The sequence below is a fragment of the Amblyomma maculatum genome, chromosome 10 (assembly GCF_055883805.1).
Source record: "Amblyomma maculatum isolate TAMU_Amacu chromosome 10, ASM5588380v1, whole genome shotgun sequence".
NCBI lineage: Eukaryota > Metazoa > Arthropoda > Arachnida > Ixodida > Ixodidae > Amblyomma > Amblyomma maculatum.
In genome coordinates, this window is record NC_139353.1 from 162641200 (window position 1) to 162664244 (window position 23045).

Here is a 23045-nt window from a genome sequence, read left to right on the forward strand (position 1 = left end):
CTTGCGCTTATTGATTAATATTAATGCCAGATCTGGCCGACCTGTTAGAAGGGAAAATGTTTGGGCGTGTTGGTTCATCGTCAATACAGCGAAGCGCTCAAAATCACAAAGGAGCGCTATTGTCCTGTTCCCTCCTCGTCCTTTGTGATTTTGAGCGCTTCGCTGTATTGACTACCTGTTAGGTTGGAGGCTTTCATTTCCGTTTCTTAATCAAATATTTCGTTTGCTTAGATAGAGATAAAATTTCTAACAATTGTACCTCCTACTTCTACCGCAAACTAAAATAAATATATAATTGGTTCACAGGAAGGGAAAGGCGCAGTATTTGTCACACAGGACAGCTCTATTCATTAAACCTTTGCCCAAGAATATACACCCCGCGCACCACGAAGGCCAACGTATGGCGAGGGCTCGCGCCCTACATGCCAAGTACGGCCGACACATCAATGCTGCATACGTGGACGCGGCGGAATATCGGCATACCCAGAGACAAGCGTTCGCACTGGCCGCTGTGAATGGGAACGGTTCCCCGTTGGCGGCCGCATCAATCGCAACCACCTCCTCCGAGAAGGCGGAGGAAGCGGCCATAGCCTTAGCTATTGCAAACACGTCCGCCGATATTATATTCAGTGATTCTAAAACAGCCATTCGCAATTTCGCGAGGGGTCGCATCACGTCTACACCCTCCGCATCCTCCAAAGCACCCCTACTCCGGTTAGGGAAATTGAACTAATCTGGGTCCCGGCCCACTCGTCTAATCCGGGGAACGAGGCAGCTCACGCGAAAGCCCGAGGTTTCGTCGACCGGGCAGTGAGCGCGCCCTCCGACCCGAATTTCACGAAGGACGGGTTAATTTCTTTTCATGACATTACCCATCACTTCAGGCTGGAAAGGCGCACATATCCCCCCCCCTCCCCCCACAAATCTTTAACAAAGTCGCAGGAAGTTACCTGGCGCCGACTACAAACACGCTCTCTCCTAAATCCGGCGGTGCTTGCCCTGATGTACCCAGGTCAGTACAACCCAACCTGCAGTAAATGCGGCGAAAGAGCGACATACGATCATATTCTCTGGAACTGCGCAAATGATCCACCTGCGGTGGAATTAATACAGCTCCCTTCTCCCGAGCAGTGGGAAGCCGTGCTGGTCAGCTCGGACCCGAAGATTCAACTACGGGCCATCGAGCGGGCTAATAAGGTCGCCGCCAGCCATGGACTAGCTGCCATCTATTATGTCTCTCCTTAGACCTGCTTGAGCGACGAAATAAATGTTTTCCAATCCAATCCAAATTGTGTCTGTGGACACCTGAACCGCTCCGTAAGGGAAGGGAGGAAGATGGGAGTTAAAGTGGAAAGAGAGAAAGAGGAGCCGTAGTGGATAGCTACGGAGTAATTTCGACCACCTGGGGATCTTTAACGTGCGCTGACATCGCACAGCACTCGGACGCCTCTTCGTTTCGCCTCCATCGAAACGCAGCCGCCGAGGTCGGGTTCGAACCCGGGTACTCCGGCACAGTAGTCGGGCGCCTTACCACTGTACCACACCGGCTTGGCAATACCGCACACCCAGTAACGGTAATTCTGAAATTACTGTTAATTGCCTCTAGGCTAAGGTCGGCCTCCATGGTTAGCACTGCATATCTATTTTGCTGCGAGAGCCTGCATTCCTTTACTTTTCCTTTTCGCGCTACATCGTCGAAGGACGTCTTCCTCATTAGTCTGTTCCGTTCCACCTTCAAATCCAGATTAATTCGAGACCATACCATTCTGTGGTCACTGCATCAAACCTTTCCGTTTACCTCTACATCCTGCACGATTCCACGGTTAGAACAAAGTATCAGGTCAATTTCATTCTTAGTCTCCTCATTAGGGCTTCCCCATGGCCACTTCCGGTTCTTCCTTTTGTTGAAGAAGGTATTTATGATGCTTAAGTTATTGCGCTCTGCAAACGCAACTAGTAACTCAACCCTGCTATACCTAGAACCAATGCCATAGTCGCCCACTGCCTGGTCGCCAGCCTGTTTTTTTTTCTACCTTGGCATTGAGATCCCCTACTAGTAAAGTATCCTGCGTCTTTACTTTCCCCATTGCCAATTTTACATCTTCGTAGAAGATTTCGGGCTGTTAGTAAAGTACCCTGCGTCTTTACTTTCCCCATTGCCAATTCTACATCTTTGTAGAAGATTTCGGCGGCCTGGTCATCATGAGTACATGAGGCGCGTATGCTTGTACAACATTCAGTTTATACCGCTTATTAAGATTAATTACGACGCTTGCCACCCTCTCATTTATGCTACAGAACTCACCTATATTAATAGCTATATCCTTATTGACAAGGAAGCCTACTCCTATTTCTCTTCTCTCCGGTAAACTGGTAAACCGGTTAGTGCGGTATATGCCACATTGGGCCTCCTAACTTAACCTAAGTCCATGATATCCCATTTCATACCATCTTGTTCCTCAAACAGCACTGCTATGCTAGCCTTACTAGCTAGGGTTCTAGAATTAAACTTTACCAGGGTCAGTTTCTAATGGCAGCCTGTCCGGAGCGAGAGGTTCTTAGCATCCTTTGCTGCGTTACAGGTCTGATCGCCGCTGTGGTCAGCTGCTCCGCAGCCGCTGGGGACTGAGGGCAGAGGTTTTGTAAGACTATTCATGGGCGTTTGTGGCCAAATATTTCACCAGGGTGGCCACATCCTGTCCTGGTTAGCGAGTGCATTTCCGGAGGTGTTAACCGGCATCAGGTGGCACTTCAAATCTGTTTATGCAATTGCATAGACATGCGTTCTTTTTATTCGTAGAGAATTGCGCGGCACCGGGATCGAAACCATGGTTCTCTTGCATGTGAGGCGGACATGCGACCTCTACGCCACCGCTGCTCATATGAGGACCAATATGGGAGTAACGGAATAGGAATTTGGGCTTTGCACTATGATTCGTTCCGCAGAGGCAGATAAGAGGCCACGGGCGGAGTTTTGGATGGCACGCTTGGAGTCGCTTATAATGGTGGTGGCGTTGGTGTTAGAGAGTGTAAATGGCATGGCTGTCTCCTAAGCAACCTCTGTGTGGATCGTACCTATTGTACAACTAAGAGGGTTGCCATTCACGTCTGTCAACACTTTTGCAATATCAGGGTAGAGGGCATGATCCGTTGCGTCGGTGTACATGGCGCTTGCGTCTTGGTGGTAGAATTGGTGTCGCATCCTTCTTGCCATCGTTCCATACGGAAGTCAAGACGCACATTCCTTGGGATTGAGCGAACCAAAAGCGAGCTCGAATGCCGCGCGGAAGGACGGTTTTCGGCCCCGTTGTATCTTCGCACTATAAACCAAGCTCTTACCGATGAAAGTGGTGGTACGCCGTGTTTATTGTGAACATAGGTGAGCCTCGATCATTTCTTCAATCATGTTGTGGCGGCCTAGCGCCGGCAACTTCTCAGTAGAGGTGCTCTGCGGCAATCCCTATGCACCTTTGTATGCCTTTCGAGGAAATTATAGAGCACTGCAGAATCTACATTGGAGTAATGCGAAAGCTCGGATGCTGCTGTTGGTTAGTTCTGGTTGCTTCTAGTAGCTTAATTCACTCCTTGTTTGCCCATTTTAGTTTTTGGTACTTTAAAATTGCGCGCCAATCTCTTATGCCCTTTTTTGGCTCTAATTCCGGTTGCGTGACGTCACATCCTTGATGTGATATCCACTACCGGAGCAAAATTGATAGGCTAGAAACGCAGATGCAGGAAGTGAATGTAAGATTAAAAGCTCTAGGAGACATTAAGGGTTTAATGGACCAGATGGATGGAACAGGAGTTTACATTAGGTAGCGAAATACTGGAAGTAGTAGGCGAATATATCTACTTAGGACAGGTAGTAACCGCAGATCCGGATCATGAAAAGGAAATAACAAGAAGAATAAGATTGGGATGGAGCGCATTTGGCAAGCACTCGCAGATTATAACTAGCAGCTTACCGGTATCGCTCAAGAGGAAAGTATACAACAGTTGCATCTTGCCTGTACTCACCTATGGGGCTGAAACGTGGAGACTAACCAAGAGAGTTCTACTTAAGTTGAGGACAACCCAGAGGGCTATGGAACGAAAAATGGTAGGGGTAACATTAAGAGATAGAAAGCGTGCAGAGTGGGTCAGAGAAATAACTCAAGTTAACGACATTCTAGTGGAAATTAAGAAGAAGAAATGGACATGGGCAGGACATGTAGTGCGAAGAGAGGATAACCGATGGTCGCTGAGGGTAACAAACTGGATTCCAAGGGAAGGAAAGCGTAGCAGGGGGCGGCAGAAAGTTAGGTGGGCGGATGAGATTAAGAAGTTCGCAGGGGTCAAGTGGATTCAGCTAGCACAGAACCGGGTTAAGTGGAGAGATATGGGAGAGGCCTTCGCCCTGCAGTGGGTATAATCAGGCTGATGATGATGATGATGATGATGATGATGATGATGATGATGATGGACCAGATTGTAGCGGAATCACCGAGAGGATGACGAACAAGGACCGTGTAGTTTTTCACAATGATGTGCAGGAATCATAAGAAAGAGAACGCCACCATTTGGCAATGGAATTACCGTGGGTACCGACGTAAGCGAGCGCTTTACAGCAGCACTTGGAACATGTAGAGGACAAACCAATTGCTATAGCGCTGCAGCAAACCGAAGAAAATCGGGTCAAACTGGCCGGATACCAAAAGATTCTATAGCGATAGGGGTGAAAAATGCAGAGTGGCCACACTGGTCAAAAGGAATATAGCAACACTAGAGCACGACGTGAGCACGAGAGACATAGAAGCGGTTATGATAAAAATGATCCCTAGACGCAAGAGAACAAAAAGAATATTTCTGCTTAATATCTACAAGTAACCCGAGGCAGAGGAAAATGAAATTTGGAACGATACTTAGAAAAGCCATTAAACTGGCCGGGCCGAGCCCGTTGGTGATCGTGAGGGACTTTAATGTGGCACACCAGGAAGGGGGGTACGCAAGGTAAGATCCGAAGGGTAGACTTCTGTTGTGCTCATCAACGCGACTTACCACACCGTCGGCTTCTGGACTGGCGCCTGCTCGTCGAGAGCGCAGCTGCGGGGCGTGTACTTGAGAGCCGGAGCGCGGTGCGTGACGTTTCGTTCATTTCCCGTGACCCTGGATCGCGGATTGCCTGGCTGGCGCGGATTTCAAGTCGCCGACGCAACGCCGCCCGCAAGACGACTCCGGATGTCCCGCGTCGGCAAGGCGAGCAGCACTATTCCGAACCACAGATCATCCACGGTGTGTGGAGGTGTGTGTTTGTGTGTGTGCGAGCGCTGGGCTCTTGTGTAAAAGAGCAGCGGAGGCCAGGAAGCTCATTCCCACGGGACTCGGGCTGTCCGGCAAGGACGTACGTGACCACGGCGGCGGATTTGAACTCTGGAATGTGCACGCGTGATGTTGTGCGCACAGCACTACGGGTGTGAGGAGGAACTATGCTGGAGCCTTGGCCCCGCCCAGAGAGTTTACTTCGTCCCTATTGGCGTTACGATATGGTCTTTGTTTAGGAGTCAATTTAACGAGCGGTCAGGGGTGATTTCAAAAAGGAGAGACCAGTTGCAATAAACATGCTGTAAACCTGGTTCGACTCCGGGTAGTACTCCAAGGTGCCCAGCAGGTACAAGTCAACAGACCGCCGGTCAGCGCAACCGAGCACGGCGGGTGAGAGGAGAACCCTTTCGAATGCCAGCAGCTGAACAGACCGTCGCCCTCTGGACGAGCACGGCGGGTGACAGCTTGGAGAGCGGCTTCGAACATAACTTCTCCTTGAGGAGTCCCAAAACCTGGGACTAAGCTTGCATACCGACCCGTGTGCGCCTACTAGAGTAGGTGGCGGTATAAGCAGAGACAACACGCCGGACCTCTCCTTCAGTAAAAATACTGGCAGAATAGAATGGGTAAAGGCCATGGAAAATCTCGGCACTGACCACTTCATTGTAGCCACGAAGCTGGGAGAAGGAGTCAAGCTGAGGAAACTCAAACAGGCGAGACTTGTGGAGTGGGACAAATTCCGGGCGATTCGCAGAAGCCACAAAGCTAAGGAAATTGAAGACACAGGAGACTGGGCAAAACGGCTGAGGGAAGATGCCAGGGACGCGGAAGCGGTAGTACAGCAAACTAATGAGCATGTGGAAGGAGAAAGAAAGGCTCGAAAACAGACAGAAATCTCAAACATTGAACAGAAACCTAAGGCGCTCGTTAGCCAGACACATGAAAGAAATTGAAGTGTATGCGATCAAACTGAACGAGCAAAAATTGTTACGGCAGGTGCGACGAGATAGAAAGGATTATGGGCCTAGCAAAGACGTGGAATATACAGAGGCATCTTCTCGACCCGAGCAAATCCAAACATATAGCGAGCGTCAACCAGGTGAAAGCAAGACAAGCATTTTAGGGGACGGACAAACAGCTGATTGACAAGCTCAGGGACATTTACATAGGGGACGCAGCGGCAGTGCGACAGGCAGAATATGGAGGAGCGGAAAATGAAGCGCTGGACGCTGACATTACGATAGCGGAGATCAGAGCAGATTTTGCTGGGCTAAGAACTCGCTCGGCCCCTGGCCCGGATAAAATATCTAATGTCACGCTCAGTAACCTAGACGACGACTCGATAGAGGCGATTGCACGATACATGAACAAAGTATAGAAGGAAGGTAAATTGCCGGAGGAATTGAAATAGGCAGAGGTGGTTCTCATGCCCAATCCGGGGAAGGAACCAAAATTCGAAAACCTAAGACCGATCACGCTGACGTCGTGCGTGGGGAACCTCATGGAGCACATAGTGCAGACGAGCTTAACGAGATACATGGAAGATGGAAACATGTGGCCGCACGAGATAATGGGATTTAGACCTAAGCTCAGCACGCAGGATATAATGCTCAGGCTAAAACATGACATTATAGACAAGAAAGGATTAGATTCCAAGGTGATCTTAGGTTTTGACCTCATGAAGGCCTTCGACAACGTCCGACACGAGGCGGTGCTCAGAGGTCTGAAGGAAGTAAACGTGGGCAAGAGAACATACGAGTATATTGTGAAAGAAGGCCAGGTCGAGACGCCAAAGTCGTGACGGCAAGGCAAGGTACGCCATGTCAGCGTTTTAATCTGATGGTGAACCCAGGCGCGTGCTGGAGCCGGCGCCGCGGGCGATGACGATGGTATGTACAAAAGAAAGAAGATTATGGTATGTACAAATGAAAGAAGATTCGTGGAAGGCTCACACAATCCTCCCGGGGGGTCGGAAGCGGCCAGCCTGGCCGCTCCTAATCAACCGATGGACCGCGGCGCACAAACGGCTTCAAGCGGGAGACATGAACAATTTCAGTTCCACGGTGGCGTCGATCGGCTTGGGGATCAACAGGTGTGACTTGGTAGTTCACGGGGGAAGTTTGGTTTATGATCTTGTAGGGACCAAGATAGCGACGCGGAAATTTATCACTAAGGCCCGGGGCGCGCAGTGGTGTGTAAAGCAGGACTTCGTCACCGGGACGAAAAGAGACCGCACGATGCGTAGAATCGTAGCGACTCTTGCGGTCTTCATGGCGCGCTTTTGTGTTGAGGCGGACAAGATGACGGCATCTGGCCACACGGGATAAGAACTGGGCTGGTACTGATGAGGAGTAGTCGGGCGTAGAGAAGAAGAAAGTGTCGAGCATTGTAGTGGGAGGGAAAGGGAAATTTATTTATTGATTTATTTATAGGTAGAGAAAGGCGCGGTAACTGTCTCACTTGTTTTCTGTGGACACCGCAACCGCGCCGTAAGGGAAGGGGGGAAGATGGGAGTGAAAGTGGAAAAAGGAAAGAGGAGCCGTAGGGGAGGGCTACAGAGTAATTTCGACCACCTGGGGATCTTTAACGTGCACTGACATCGGACAGCACACGGACGCCTCTTCGTTTCGCCTCCATCGAAACGCAGCCGCCGAGGTCGGGTTCGAACCCGGGTACTCCGGCACAGTAATGGGGCGTCTTACCACTGCACCACCCCGGCTTTTTTTTATTGCCTGTTTTGAGTTCACATCAATCGGGGCCCCCTCCACTGCCTCGTGTAGACAGAGAAAAAGATAGAGAAGAAACAAAAGGAAGAGGGAGAGAAAGACGCGCGCCGCAACAACGGCCATCATCCACCACCGAAACGGTGGCGGGTGCAATGACAGCCTACAACAGATAAAAAGTCTGTGGCAGGCTAGCCCTCACCGCAAGCGGCGGTGACCTACCTGTCCACGCCCCATCAGGGGAGGAATTCCCACGAGCTACAGCCCCATTTATCCTCCTAGCGTGACATCACAAACAGCGAGCGCCCTCTCTCGGCTGCGACACATCGCCGTGTATGGACTCGCCGCCACCATCCGATGGCGCGAGCTGGGGCCCCGTCTCTCGGTCTGTCGTGAAGTCACACGGTCACGTGAAAATGGCGTGGCGTCACCGCTGCGGCTCCTGTAAGGACTCACTACCGCCATCCGATGGCGCGAGCTGTGGTCCCGTCTCTCGGTCTGGCGCGACGTCACACGGTCACGTTAAAGGTCATGTATGGAGGCGCCACGACCCGCCAAAGGCTCGAAGTGCTAGCAGTATTGTTTTCACAATAAAAACAAGGATCTCACACCGATCCATCAGCGCCCAAGCCACCGCCTCCGCAGCCAGTCAGCTGAATTCGAGCCTCTTGCCACCTCGACGAGGACGACGCAGTCTCGACCGCCTGTTCCACCAAAAATGGCCACAGATAGCATGTCTTCGGCGCCCATCTGCTACCACACGCCGCGAACACCACCATCTTTCCATGGCGATGTGTACGAGGATGCGGAAGGCTGGCTGGACACCTTCGAACGGGTCACCCATTACAATAGCTGAAGCGACGACGGTAAGCTCCATAACGTGTATTTTGCACTAGAGGACTCCGAAAGGACATGGTATGAGAACCACGAGAATAACCTGTCTACCTGGGAGATATTTAGCCAAAATCTGCTAGCCACATTCCCCAACGCAGACAGCCAGGAGAAAGCTAAAGGTGCGCTTCACTCCCGTAACCAGCGGACTAACGAAAGTGTCCGCATGTATATGGAGGACATGACGTGCCTCGTCAAGCGTGCTAACCCCTCCATGGCCGAGGAGACGAGGCTTCACCACCTCATGCGCGGGGTCAAGCAGGTGCTTTTCGCCGGTCTTGCGCGAAGTCCAGCGCGTACTGTTGCTGAATTCCTTACTAAAGCGACCACCATGAAGGCAACGCTCCTGCAACGAGCCCGGTAATACAATCGAGATGTAAGCACGCTTGGGGCCGCTGTTAGACTGGTCGATCAGGCACACGGGAAAGACTAGACTGTGTGCACTGCTTGAGTCGCGATATTCACGTCGAAAATTGGTGCTGGCGCCCGACAGAGGACAGATGCATACGTAGGTCTGACCTCAGTCCGTCTAGGAATATCAGAGAGTTGGTGCTGCTGCGATGCCAGACGCACCTCGTCCCGAAAGACTTCAGAGAGTGATGTAACAGACGGCGCGCTGTGAGGCACCAATATATTAGAGTCGGTCGGCAGGCCAACGAAACGCCCTGCCCACGGCCAAGGGAACGGCGGCGTGCTAAATAGTACGAAAGGAAACGCACCTAGCTGATTTAGGATGCTGGGTTCTTATTGGAGTCCAGCATTGGAGTCTGTTGGCGGGCCAAGGGAACGCCCTGCCCGCTGCCAAGGGAACAGTGGCGTAGCTGCGGAGTACGAAAGGAAACGAGCTATCTGATTTCAAATGCTGGGCTCTTATTGGAGTCCTGTATTGGATTCGGTCAGCAGGTCAAGGGAACGGACTCCCCGCTGCCAAGGGAATGGCGGCGTACTACATAGTACGAAAGGAAACGCACCTAGCTGATTTCGGATGCTGGGATCTTATTGGAGTCTAGCATTGGAGTCGGTTGGCAGGCCAAGGGAACGCCCTGCCCGCTGCCGGAGGAAGAAGAAGAAGTGGAGGTTTCCGAACGTCTGAAGCTAGCGCTCTTCCACTTTTCTGGATTTTATATCGCTGTGAGCTATTTGTGATCTCGACATCCTTCGGGATGGCGGGCGCACGACCCCTGCGCCCACCCGCCACCATCGAACAGGCTACAGCGTACTCGACGGGTCACCTTGACGTCGCGGACGTGGAGCTTCCAGACTCGGCAGATGACTCCACCGTGACAGAGATGGATTCCGACAACAGCTACACGCCTGTCCAGTCGCGCCGCCTGAAAAGAAAGCTGCGCCGAACATCAGTAATGAGTGAGACACCAAAGAAGAACGCTGAAAAGCAAGGGATCTTCTCCGTGGCCTTCGTACCAACAACGGCAACGGCGAATCTGAATGTGATAAACAGACAGCACCTGACGCAGTTTTTCGACCAGCTGGTTCCCGGTGAAGTTGACGAAGTCAGAATTAATCCCTGGAAGAATGTCCTGACCGTGGATGTCAAATCCCAGGCAACAGTGGACAAGCTGAAAGGAATTGGTGCGCTAGGCAACATGCCGGTCCGTTCCTTCCTTGCACATGGGAAAAAGACTACTGCAGGTGTAATCAGCGACGTTGACCCCGAGATAAGTGAAAGCGATCTCTGCACGCTGATCAAATCTACGGCGCGCATTGTGGATGTTCATCGATTCGGCCGCTCAAAGTGCGTTAAATTAGTCTTTGAAACTGAATCCCTCCCATCCCACGTTAAAGTGGGCTATGTGAGGCACCCAGTTCGGATGTATGTTCCAAGACCTGTTCAGTGCCACAAATGCCACAAGATCGGACATGTGAGCGCCGTTTGTCGAAACGAGGTATCCTGCCGTCGATGCGGCGGTACGCATCCTCATGACGCATGCGAGACGGAGACTGTCAGGTGTTCTAACTGCTCGGGTGCCCATGAATCGACGGCTAAGGACTGTCCTAAAATTCGGGATGAAAAACGTATACTAAAAAAGATGGTAAGAGATAACTCGACTCATCAAGAAGCGGCCGCGTCTATTCGTCGTCGCAAGCACCGTTCCCGACGCCGGCACAAGGAATCGGAAGGCAAGCCTAGCCTGGATAAGTCAACTTCAGAGTTAACGTCAGCTCAGGTGCCACAACAGATTGAGTCTAATCCCGCTAAGAGTACTCTTGCTGTAATGTCGCAGACAGTGTCACATGCCAAGGATCAGACAGAGGCTGTTGTATTACCTACCGCCTCTGATGCTGAGTGGCCAGCTCTACCATCAAAGGCCAACGCCAGGCCTAATCCCAGTTTGGTTGCCACACGTACTGAAAATTCCGACAACCCCGACAGCCAGCAGGTAAAAGAAATGCTGAAACAGCTGGTTCGTTCAATGCGGGTGCTGCTCTCCAGCATCAATACGCAAACAGCAAAGTTTGCTGTTCAGTTTTTGGACGCATTTGAGCCGCTCTTGGCGGCATTGCAATAATTCACAATGGCGCAACAAACTAACCCCACCTCTGTGACGATGCACTTGCGCCGCAGTGTTGTGATGCAATGGAATGCCCGAGGCCTGCGTGGTCGGCTGAGTGACTTCCGACAGCGGGTACAGAAGTACCGCTTTCCTGTGATTGTGATCTGTGAGCCCAACATGCCGGCTGCTTTCCGCCTTTCTGGATATGTTCTGCTATGGTCTAGAGAAGCAAACGAAACAAGCAAAGTGCTGGTATGTGTACGCCAAGACATTGCGCACGTCCGCCATGCTCTGCAGCCCCACAACACGAACCACTACATTTGTTTGACGTTAACCCTGAAAGGACGAGTATGTTCTGTAATTGGCGCTTATATTCCACCGAGGGATGGCTTGGACAAATCATATCTATTTTCAACAATCCAGTGTTGTGCAGCTCCTCGTATTATTGTGGGGGACTTTAATGCTCACCACCCTCAGTGGGGTAGTGCAATAATGAGCAATAGAGGAAGAGACCTGGCAGACTTTATGCATACGCAAGATCTCGTCAATATAAACGACGGCTCACCGACGTTTCTACGCGGAACAACCTACAGCAGCTGCTTGGATGTGGCGTTTGTTTCCAGAAACCTCCATCCCTCCGTTTCTTGGTGTAGTGATGTGGAAACACATGGGAGTGATCATATACCAACGTACATATGCATCAAGTGGTTTGCACCTGCCACTTCACCTCGTGTGCAATACACAGACTGGCCCGCCTTTAGGGCAGCGGTGGAGACTTCCAGCGTGGACCTCCAGTCACCATCTCAAATAGAGGGACTCATTACTTCCTCTCTCAGTGAGAACACTCGCTATGTTAGTGTGCCGGTGTCAGTGTCCAGCATCGACGTGGAATTCGAGCGGCTTCGCGCGATCCGTCGGCGGGCTGAAAGGAAGTACTGAAGAACGAAATCCGCGCAAGATCTCGCACTTTCTCGCCGAGCTAAACGTCAAGTTTTGCGTCACCTGGAGAGGTTAGGACGACAAAGTTGGAGACAGTTCTGCTCATCACTGGATCCCCGTAAGCCCCTGTCGCGTATCTGGCATGTTGCGAGAAGCTTGCGCACACCTCCGCGAGAAAGGCACCCTTTTCGTGCCCTGGCCCTTTACCAACGCCGCAATGAAGTTGACGTAGCTGAAGATTTTTGTAAAATGGTTGTGGGCACAAACCAGGCACAGTTACCAATTTCAGAGGTTTTTGCACCACCTTCGCCGAATGATCAATACGACGTGCCCTTTACAATAGCTGAATTAGACGCCGCTCTTGCTTCTTGTCGGCATTCATCTGCACCTGGTCCTGACGGGATTACTTATTCAACCTTATCGAACCTAGGCAAGGATGGTAGAACTGCACTACTTAATTATTTCAATGATATATGGGTTTCTAGTACTGTTCCTGAACACTGGAAAATTAGCCGCCTGGTTGCTCTTTTGAAGCCTGGAAAGCCTCCTCTCGAACTTACCTCATACCGGCCAGTTGCCCTAGCAAGCTGTGTTGGAAAAGTTATGGAGCGCATGGTGCTGGCAAGACTTGAGTGGTATCTAGAGAGTAATGATCTTTATCCTAATATGATGACTGGATTTCGCCGTGGACGCTCTTCCATTGACAGCGTCATCGACCTTGTGGCGACAGTAGAACACGAAAAGCGTCACCGTCGACTAGTAGCTGCTGCATTTTTAGATATAAAGGGAGCTTACGACAACGTCCTCCATGAAGCTATTCTTGATGGACTTGACGACGTGGGAGTTGGTGGCCGGCTGTACTTGTGGATTGTAAGCTATCTCAGCGGCCGTTCTGTTTACATGACTACGCCTGAAGGAGATACTACTCACTTTCAGGTCGGTCGTGGAGTTCCACAGGGAGGAGTTCTCAGCCCAACTTTATTTAACGTTGCGCTAATTGGCCTGGTGAGTGAACTGCCAACTAACATCCACATAAGTGCATATGCTGACGACATCTGCATCTGGGCCTCTGGTTCGACGCGCCCACAACTACGTGCGAGACTGCAACGAGCTGTGTCATTAACATCGATGTACTTACGGCGTCAAGGTTTATTTTTAGCGGCAGAAAAGTGTGCAGTGATCGCGTTTACGGGAAAATGTGTCAGCCACTACCCGATTACCCTTCATGGAGTCGTAATACCATACGTCTCCAGGCACAGATTCTTGGGAGTAATTATTGACCACCGACTATCCTGGTCGAAACATATTGCTATGGTGAAGAAGAGGCTAATTAATTTTTGCCATGTACTTCGTTACATAGCTGGCATCAAATGGGGTCCAACTGAGCGCTCCTTAATACGCCTTTACGAGGCTCTGTTTGTTGGCTACATCCGGTACAGTCTCCCAGTACTCTCTAGTATGAGCATTTCCTGCTTGCGGACTTTAGAGAGCGTGCAAGCGCAGGCACTGAAAATATGCCTTGGACTGCCCAGATGCACCTCTAACAAAGGCACAATTGAAGAGGCACACGCTCGCCCAATGTCCAATACTTGTCACACGAACCACTTCGTGTATATTTACGAGCACTTACAAGACACCGTTTTCACCCACTCAGCAAGATTCTGGATGAGAGGCCGGACTGCAGTTTTACAACTGCACTCCGCTGCCATCAGTCGCAAGTACCGACAGGATATGCCCTCCCATATCATCCCACCCAACCACCATGGACGATGGATAAACCTTTTGTGCACCTTCGTGTTCCCGGAATACTAAAGAAATCAATGGTACCAATTAGTGGACTCAAACAACTTACTCTGGCACACATCTGGTCAGAATATCCCAGTTATATTCACATATACACTGATGGATCTGTGTCAGCACAGGCATCCGCTGCAGCTGTGGTCATACCAGCTCGGAAAACGACTCTGCATTTCCTTTTGGGACATACCTCTACATCAACCGCTGCCGAACTTGTAGCCATTCGAGAATCTATTCGCTATATATGTGGGGAACCACCTCAAAAATGGTGTATATTCACGGACTCGAAGACTGCATTACAAATTTTGGAAAACTTCTTACGCCACACTGCCTATCAGTCCCTGGCACTAAACATTATGGATCTCATCACATCTGCCCAGCTGCAAGGCCACACGATAATGTTTCAATGGATTCCTGCCCACTGCGGCCTCCATGGGAATGAGCAGGCCGATGTTGAAGCGAAAAGCGCACTCATCAATGGCTTCCAAACAGCTGTGCCTTTTTCAAGAGCGGATACGACGTGTCTTCTAAAGAGTTATATGAATATTGCTACAGCAGCTTACTGGGCTCAACCAGACGCCCGACACATCCGTCTAAGAAGGCTTGATCGAACATTTAAATTTTATGTTCCGCGTGATATTCCGCGTCATCAGACATGCTTGATACATCGACTTCGTTTAAACGTGGCTTTCACGCGCAAATACTTACATTTAATTGGACAGCTGGACTCACCGGAATGTTTAACTTGTGGCATCCCAGAGACTGTGGACCATGTATTATTGGTGTGCCCAGAGTATGCGAACGAAAGAAATGTGCTAGCTGCTTCCTTGAAGCGTTTAGACAAGAGGCCTCTGTCGGAGGAACTGCTGCTGGGCGCTTGGCAGGACAAGGGGAAGGGCGTCCAGGCAGTGCGCGCTCTTTGCCGTTATTTGAGCGCCAGCGGACTTGATTCACGTTTGTAAAGCAAGCTGCTGTGTCTGTATATATATTTCATATGCCTTCTCCCACATCGTCACCCATCATGACCTTCTTTCTTCTCTCCTTCCCCTTCCCCAGTGCAGAGTAGCAGGCCAGATTTGAATTATTCGGGCCAACCTCTCTGCCTTTTCCTTTCAATAAATCCATCTATCTATCTGCCCGCTGCCAACGGAACGGCGGCGTAGCTACGGAGTACGAAAGGAAACGCAGCTAGCTGATTTCGGATGCTGGGCTCTTATTGGAGTCCAGTATTGGAGTCGGATGGCAGGCCAAGGGAACGCCCTGCCCGCTGTCAAGGGAATGGTGGCGAGCTGGGGAGCACGAAAGGAAACGCAGCTAGCTGGTTTTGGATACTGGGCTCTTATTGCAGTCCAGTATTGGCGTCGGTTGGCAGGCCAAGGGAAAGCTCTGCCCGCTGCCAAGGGAACGGCGGCGTAGCTTCGGAGTACGCAAGGAAACGTGGCTAGCTGGCTTCTGGTGCTAAGCTCTTCTGCAGTATCTAGGTTGATCGGCAGGCCGTTGGAAAGCCCAGCCCGCTGCAGATGAAAGTTGTTGTTCTTGTGGCTGTAGGAAGAAGGAAAAGAAAATGCACGGGCCTGCTACTGGCTCTGTAGCTGAGCCACCTCCGCTGCCTCGTGCAGATAGAAGAGAATATAGAGAAGAAAGAAAAGGAAGGGGGAAAGAAAGACACGCGCCGCAACAAAAGCCGTCGTCCACCACCAGCGGTGGTGTGTGCAATGACGGCCTACAACAGATAAAAATTCGGTGCCAGGCTAGCCCCCGCCGCAAGCGGCGGTGACCAACCTGTACCAGCCCCATCAGGGGAGAAACCATCCGCAACAGTATGATGAAAGGCGGCGTAGCCACGGAGTACGGTTAGGAAACGCAGTTAGCTAACCTTGGATGCTGAACAAAAATCAACATATGGGGCTGTCGATAGGCCAAGGAAAAGCCCTCCCCGCTGCCTTGGGAACGGTGGCGTAGCTGCGGAGTATGGTTATAAAATGCAGGAAGCTGACTCTGTACCTTGGATTGAAAATTCTCCTCGTGCATAAAAGCATTACCCAACCGCAAGCGCGTTGGTTTCCGTTTCCGAAGAGAACTATGCCTCAACGGAAGCCAGGCGGCTGGTTCGAACCAAGCTTGGGTTCTGGGGAACTCACTTTTCCCTTGAAAGAGAGAAAAAGACTGTGGAGAATAGCTAAAAGCTAGTAAAATCGAATCTTCGGAAACGACTGGTGGAACATACGTGTGGACGCGCCTAGTACGGGAGAACAGCGTGGAAATACAGGCCTGGGAACCGGTTAGTAGCCCGACGAACAATTCGCCAAGTGCTCACGTGGGAAGCATCCTGTGTAGGATACAAGGCCTTACAGCACGAGGCGGACATAAGCATGTAGCAACGGATGGGAGTAAAGCGACTGAACGCTGATCAACATACCTTCCAGCATGCACTGTCGGGCGAAACCCGGGGAAGAGTATCCTTCAGTGTTCCCCGGATTGAAGTCTGGTCTCTTGCCTAGTACCTTGGAGTAGAGATGGGCGCTAAGCGAAATCTACCTCGCTAGTACCTCAAGTAGAGTCGGGGTGATGGAACCGAGCTTGATGGACGGGGAACCTCAAAAGCGGCTTCATGAAGAAAGTCTGTCTCAGACGCCGGGAACCCGGCAAATGCCTTGCAGTGGTGGAATAATCTTGGGGCTGAGGGCCGCATATACGGCTAAGAGGGAGTACTCGCCCTCTACAGAGGCCCGAAAGGGATCTCGACTCAAATTTTCAGCCAAAATTCTACCACTGCCTACATTCTTCTCCAAAATCCCATAACCCTATTCTCATTCCTACTTCCCTTTCCCCTACAACCTATCCCTTTCGCTATTTCTCAGGGGAGATACGTGGGGTCTCTCCGAACCCGCTTCCTCTACTGTGGGTCGCTTTAGTTGCATTTCCCCTTTCATTTAGAAACTTCCAATCAAAAACTTTTGTCCGTTCGGACCTGTTCATTTATCTCGCAAATTCCGGAACTTTCTCTACCCGTTATACATATATGTGGTGCGGGAGGAGTCTATAGACCCTATTCACTATCAGATTTAGCTGGCGGCAGTTATGGAAATCCTGTATTCCGGTGTCACCCGTTAATAATTAGGGGTATTATTAACGATGCGCCCTTAACGGTGCGCACACTCCCAGGCACCCTTAGAGTGAGTGGGGGTAGCTGTTCCGGTCGCAAAGGAGATGCCCTCGACCTGCGTGGCAAGCTCAGCCGAAATTCAACTACCTTGTAGTGACAGAAGGGGGTGGTCGTTTGGTGCCCAGCTGTCGCCGGTTCAAACCAGAGTAAGGATCGGAGTCAGAAGTAACAAGCAAAACACAATTTATGTACAGCAAGAGACGATACAAAGGGATACACAAGAACACTTGAAACACAACAGACGAGAGGTTCACAGAAAACAAGCGCTAAGCATGCAACTACAGAATGATTCAATAACACAGAGGCTTTCCAACAGATCAAACACGAGAGAGTTACATAAACAAACACCAAATTGTTCACCGGGCACTGTTGCAGTCCGACGCCTCAAGAGTCACGATGTGGTCGCCATACGAGACGAGCGCCGCTCCCTTGAAGGTCCGTGGGCTTGCCAGCAGCGGGTGATCCCCGGGAGTCTAGCCGAAGCACAGGCGAGCACGTCGCAAAACACTGACGAACTGACTGACTCAACAAGCAGCGCGGACTCTTTAAATAGGGCGCGCCGCGTCTGTCTGTTAGCACGCGTCAAAGCTAGCGCGCACACACACTTAGCTTCGCTGGTTATAGCGCTCTCTCCCCCTCCCGTCGAGCCGCGCGTCGTCATTGGCCAGGTCCCATAGAAGATTCTGGAATTTTCTGGCGTATTCCAGGCCGATGAACCACCGTCCTCCCCGGGAAATGGGAAAGAGGGTGACGGCAACGCGTACAAAGTTACGCGCTCTCCCGCGCGGGGAAGGAGGCTTTTCTCTCCATGCTTTTGCACGCGACGCCGCGCGGGCCTCGCGCCGTACCGGCTTGATGAAAATGTGCGCCGATTTCGTGACAACCGGAGACGCCACGACGTTGGGCAGTTCGAAACTCAAAGCACACAAAAAATGTCTCCGAAGCGTCGGCGCCGGTATATTGGCGTACTTCCTGCTGCGCGCCGTTTATTTGTCGGACACTTGAGATGCCGTTTGGAACGCCGTCCAACCAGAGCTCGGTCTTCACATACGCCACGCCGTGATTCGCTTGCGAGAAGCAACGGTATTTATAGCTCATTATACGGCATAGGACAGACGAAATGAATTCTATCGTTCAGATTGAAGAGCAAAGGTACTGGCACCTCAAAGGAAATAAATGCACAAAATTCAGAACACAAAATGTAGACATTGGAGAGTTGACACACCTTAGCTTTTCGAGGCGGTCAAGCTCCGATACAAATTCAGTCTCGTTGTCGTAGTCGGCTGCCTGGAGCGAGTTTTCGCTAGCCAGGCTCCACGGTGGTGGTGACAATGACGAGGGGGGGGGGGGATACTGGACACGACTTATGCCGGCCTGTAGGAGCGGCGGCACTCTTGGAGCGCGCACTTTCATCAAAAGCCTTCGCGCCTCGCAGCGTCTTTCCCTTCCTGTGAACCAATTATTATTATTATTGTCCATCGTCATGCTCGCAAGTCTGATTACATACAAAAGCTTCACATCTATGCCACTAATCAAGTTACCATCTCATCTATGTAAAACACCCCTTCTTGTCCGCTCCCTTTTGCCTTCTCCTTGAGCCCACTCCGGATACAACCAGGACCCGAAAAAAGCAGTCCGCGAGATGGTTTGAAGAAAAGAATATTTATGTTGATTAGTTCTCGGTGGCTGCTGCCTAACTCCTGCGCCCGCCGCGAGCGGCGCGCCTAGCGGTGTGACGTCACAGCTGCAACAGTAGGGCTCCAACTTGTGCCGTCGCGAGGCGAGGCCGCGCGTGGCGGCTGCTGCCTAACACCTGCGCCCGCCGCGCGCGGCGCTCCTAGCGGTGGGACGTCACAGCTGGAAGAGCCCAGTGATCCCTTGAAAAAGAGGTCACTGGGCTCTTCCAGCTGTGATGTCACACCGCTAGGCGCGCCGTGCGCGGTGGGCGCCAAAGCGATTCTCGGCCTAGACTTCACAAAGGCTTTTGACAAAATTAAACATGAAGCGATCCTCCACGGTCTCCCAGAAATCGGAGTAGGTGAACGAACATATGAGTACATTAAGGACTTCTTGTCAAACAGAACTGCCTGCATAAAGTTTCAAGACATCCAGTCCCCCACAATGACGTTAGGGAGCAGGGGGACGCCGCAGGGCTCGGTTCTCTCCCCGTTCCTTTTCAACGTAGCGCTGGGGGGCCTCCCAGAAGCTCTGAGGAGCATAAAGGGGCTAAATTTCAGTATTTATGCGGATGACATCAATCTCTGAGTTAACCAGGGTAGTGATGCGAGCATTGAGGAGCGCCTGCAAGCGGCGGCGGACACTGTCGTAGACTACGCTGCCAGTAGGGGTCTATCATGCTCGCCGCAAAAATCAGAATTATTGTCTATAACCCAAAGTCACTCCGATGCGAGCGCAGCTGGGAATTTGACATTAAAGTAGAAGGAAAACCAGTTCTAAAGGTAGATCAAATCCGAATCTTAGGACTATTCATTCAGGGAAATGGATATAATCCTAGGTGCAAGTATACACCCCCGGCTTCGTCACCTACCTCTCTATTGTGACTTCAAAGCGAGCGCAGCGCCTCCAACAGAAGGAACGCAATGCGCCGCGTCTTCACGCGTGGCTACCGGCCGCCGCTACGCGACGCCTAGACTTGCTAGCCGTCCGGTTCCTTTCGTTAGGAAGAGCTGTTATGATGCCATACCGGAGTGTTGCAATATATGAAGCAAAAAAATATTTCGAGATAGGTGTGTTGAAAGACGCTCTCATCGTTACTGCATTGAGACTTTTTCGGCGTTGCTTCTCGCAAGTGGACGCATGGTGCATCGGCTCCGGGATTTTTCGCTTGTGATCGTGGCACAGCAACTTGACCCTCGAAGAAATCAGAGCGACTGCATCACGCAAGTGACCCGACATCTGGAGCTACCAGTTTTATCCTGGTGGGCCCTAATTTCACCGATTAAAGGCCGAGTTTCACCCGCGCATCGCGGCAGCGGCGCTAAGCCTGGCGGCTGCGCCACTCCCCGCCGGTGGTTTGTTCACCTCTCTTTTCCGATATGACTTCTACCTTGCAACGCGGCTATGATCCGTCCGAAATGTCATAGTCCACCATTTCGACCGCCCAAGATACTGGTTCTTCTGTCTCACACCCCCTAGAGAACGAGAATCTTTCCAAACTAGTACAACGCCGCTTCAAGTTCAGAAGCGGACGCGAGATGGCGGCCGACATGTCAGCGGCCTCCCAACCTCAAGCCAACAAGGACGCTGGCGCGCAGCTCCACGCCCGTCCTGTCGAAACTGCTGACCAACGAAAACTGCAGCAGGCATGCAATGGCGTCCACGACGCATGCCACACCCGCACCCCCAAGACATTGTTGTAATCCTCAAGCCCCGCGTCACGGCGAACTTGCGGAGTGCGTTCCAACATGGCGAACTGGGAGCGGCGCTCACCGCCTACCTTGGCAAGCAGGCGGCAGCCACTCTCAACATCATCCCGGCATGGGACCAAAATGTTGCAGTAGTGGGCACCCAGGACCCACCCACAGCGGATCGCTCGATTCGCAAATCCAACTTGTACACCGACGAGGGACTCCTCCCTATGCATGGATATTTGAAACAGACCGGCGAAATCTGCCGATGTGTGATCTGTGTGGCCAACCAGGAGACAAGCAACACTCTGAAAAAGAAAGTGCAGTGGCGAGCTGGCGAGCTCGCAGAAGTACGCAAGCTGAGAAAGACGAACGTCGCGGTTCGCATTTTCGTGGGGAAAGTGATGCCGCGTTTTTTACATTACAATTCGGAACTGGCTGTCGTGCGTGAATACAAGCGTTCTGTTCCGGCGTGAGTGAGATGCAGTACTATCGGGCATCGGGCAGACACGTGTCCTGCCCCGGACCACTCAAAGTGCGGCCTGTATGGCCAATGTGTGGAACTTACTCCAGAAGGTCCAGCTCCACATGAATGTAAACCGTCGTGTGTAACCTGCGGCTTGGCCCACCCCACGGGCTCACAGGATTGCACGGCTAAATTCTGAAAACTTTGCCTTGTCAGATGAAAGGGAGGATGGACCAGGTGCAGTCCTCCTGTGAGGGCAGAGACCTCAACCAGCGACCATAATCATCCTACGGCAACTACAGGCAAGGCCTCCCGCACCACAGGGGGGGGGGGGAGGGGTTGTTTCGGGAAGCGGGCTTTTCTCAGCCACGGGGCTTATGCAATCTGGCTTATTCCCACCGGGACGGATTCTGCAGTGCAAGTGCATCACGTCCTGCCACCACCTGACGCGAGCAAATCTAATATCTGACTTCGATTCTTCCATTTTCTTTGAAAATTATCACAGAGTGGCCCCATTCCTCATAGAACGTTTTCTTGCCGAGCTGGCGTCTTTCCCGTTCAAGGTCGAACCAAAGCTCCTTCTTAAATTTCTTTTTCACCTAAGACTGCTCGGCATCTAGCGATCCAGATTTGATAACTCATTTCAACGAGAGTCAAGGCGAACTACTTTCGTGCTTGCTGGGCAACGCGTTGAGATACCTGACGGTGGCATATGGTATTCCTGGCTGCTCAAACAGTTCTTTCAGGCGACCCAGGAGTGAGGCAGGAAGGATACACTCGAGAAAAATGTGTTCCGCAGTCTCCCGCATTCCACAGGAAGAACATGCATTGATGGAAGCAGACAATGTCGGCACAAACGCTCGGCGGCGGATCGGTAAAATTCCGCGAGCGTAGCACCACATAAATGACGCGCGGCGTGCATCCCGGAAGTGCGCAGAGATGTATTTCCACGTGGGATGCTTGGCGGAAATTAGATCTCTGTGTAGATAGTTCGGTAGAGGTGGGGTCAGTAGGTCTAGTACTGTCTTCAGTAGTGCTCTCTGAGGCTCTTCCTTTAACTCCTCTCTCAGCAGTAGCGAATCCTCCGCATCCGTACAACAAAACGTGAGCGGCGTCCCAGCACGAGGGGAGTTACGTGACAAGGGCTCCCTGGTAAAGGCTGTGAGCCTGGTTGACAAGACGTAGGTGGTGAACATTCTTGTCAGTGGTATGTCGCACTCTACTACTCGCGCTACCCATCTCATGTGCAACGCTCTAGTCAGGGCTGTGAGGTCTGGAACGCTCTTGTCAGTGGTATGTCGCACTCTACTACTCGCGCTACCCATCTCATGTGCAACGCTCTACTCAGGGCTGTGAGGTCTGGAACGCCGAGGCCTCCTCTATGTCTTGGTTGGCGGACTACAGGACGCCTTACTTTGTCTGGAGCGCCCTGCCACAGAAATCGGAAAATGGATCCGTCCATCGTTTTTTTCGTACTTGCAGGCATGTCCAGGATGCTGGAAGTGAAGCTAATTGTACTGAATAGGAGGGTACGGATAATCGTTGCCTATGCTGTGATAGGGCAGCGTAGTAAACACAAGTCCGTGGCCTTCCTGGTGAGTTTGTTTTCGGTTGCTTCCCAGTTCGTTGTTGAGGGCCCGTTCTGGTCAAAGTAGAACCCAAGCATCCTAGCTTCTCGTATTACTGGGATGTCTGCGACTGCAGAAGTGCTGCTGTTCAGGTGCATAGCGGAGCTTTTGCGCTTGTTTAGGCGTGCCCCGCTCGCTGTGCAGTAGATGCTGGTAATCTGCAGTACCCGCTGCGCTGAGTACGCGTCTGGGACAATGACTGTCACATCGTCAGCATTGCCGAAGATGGGCACACTTGGTGAGCCGACTGGGA